Here is a 1710-nt window from a genome sequence, read left to right on the forward strand (position 1 = left end):
GATGATTTGAAGATTACCTGACATGATGATGGCTTAGGCTGTTGGCATACTTTACAAAATTCCACCCTCTGGATAGCTTCCCACGTTCGTTATATTTAGAGGGTTTCTCACCAGTGTGAATTCCCTGGTGTATAATGAGGTGTGTTTTTCTCCTAAAGGCTTTCTGGCAGAATTTATATTCATGGGTCTTTCACCTGTGTGAGATCTTAGGTGTTTTATAAGGAATGAGTGATGGGTCAGTAAAGGCTTTCCCACACCCGTTTCATCCATGGGTTTCTCTCCAGAAGGTACTTTCTGGTATCCAGTCAGGTGTGACTTTAGACTGAACATGGCTACATTCATTACCTTCATAACTATTCTTACCTGTATTAATTTTCTCATGCTTCTTTGGAAATTAATTGTAACTGAATGATTTTTTTCACCTCCATTAAGCTCATAAATTTCTTCTACAATTAAATAAATCTGAGTTACTTTTGAAAGTCTTTCCACTTAAAACATGCTCCTAGGTTTTGTCCTGATAGAATAATGTTTGAGTGAAGATGAAATATGTTTGCAGAAGCTTCATAGTAGGTGTTTTATCATAGATGAAGTTCGCTTGATTCAGAAGTCTCTCCTTATTTTCTTGATGTTCTCTATTTGGTCCACATCTCCCTGTCACGTCCCAAAATAGACATTGGAATTCATCGCTTGTGAATCTTCCCACTGACCAGTATGCTGTGAAATGAAACTTTCTGACACACTGTCTTTGGTGGGTAAATACTCTTATTTTGCCCCATACAACTTGCCACACGCCTAACAATACGTTTTGCTTACTGGTTCCCACATCCGGCTTCCACTAACCGTGAGAACATTAAAGACCAGAATCTCAGTTCTAGACGTCACGGTTTTCTCTTACTTCTGTTTTCTCTTGCTGTCAACCACATATGGAGCAATAATTTCTCTCTCCACCTCAAACCCACAATTCCTCCAGTTCATGCCAACACAGCAAATACGAGAGATAAAAGCCAGGGACACCAGCCTGACAATCCAGTCCCCTGTCACCTGGGTCCACAGCATACACGTAAGCTTAGACATGCTAAATTTTTTAAATTTAATGTAATTTTTGTATATTTGAGAGTGTGAGTGCACATGTGTAAGCAGGGGAGGGGAGCACGGAGCCTGACTAGGGGCTCAGTCCCACAACTGTCAGATCATGACCCGAGATGAAATCAAGGGTCTGACACTTAACTGACTGAGCCACCAGGCGCCCCTTACACATTCTTATTCCCAACAAATACTTTCTGGTCCTTTAGGCACATTTGGTTTCTGACTACATCTCCAATGTTTAAAAACATTCTTGGGGCACCTAGCTGTTTCAGTTAGAAGAGCATGAGACTCTTGATCTCAGGGTTGTAAGTTCGAGCCCCATGTTGGGTGTAGACGTTACTTAAAAGTAAAAAATTAAAAAATGTTCCGGTATATAAAAGGTATTTAATAAATATTTTCTGAACAAAGAAGCCAGATCAATCTTCAGAAGAAACTCCGTATATTAAGACCTCACTGGGGGCGCCTGGGTGGCTTAGTCGGTTAAGCGTCCGACTTTCGCTTAGGTCATGATCTCGCGGTTCGTGGGTTCGAGCCCCGCGTCGGGCTCTGTGCTGACTGCCAGCTCGGAGCCTGGAGCCTGTTTCAGTCTGTGACTCCCTCTCTCTCTGACCCTCCCCTGCTCAT

The sequence above is a fragment of the Crocuta crocuta genome, unplaced genomic scaffold, assembly GCF_008692635.1.
Source record: "Crocuta crocuta isolate KB4526 unplaced genomic scaffold, BGI_CrCroc_1.0 scaffold142, whole genome shotgun sequence".
NCBI classification, from domain to species: Eukaryota; Metazoa; Chordata; class Mammalia; order Carnivora; family Hyaenidae; genus Crocuta; species Crocuta crocuta.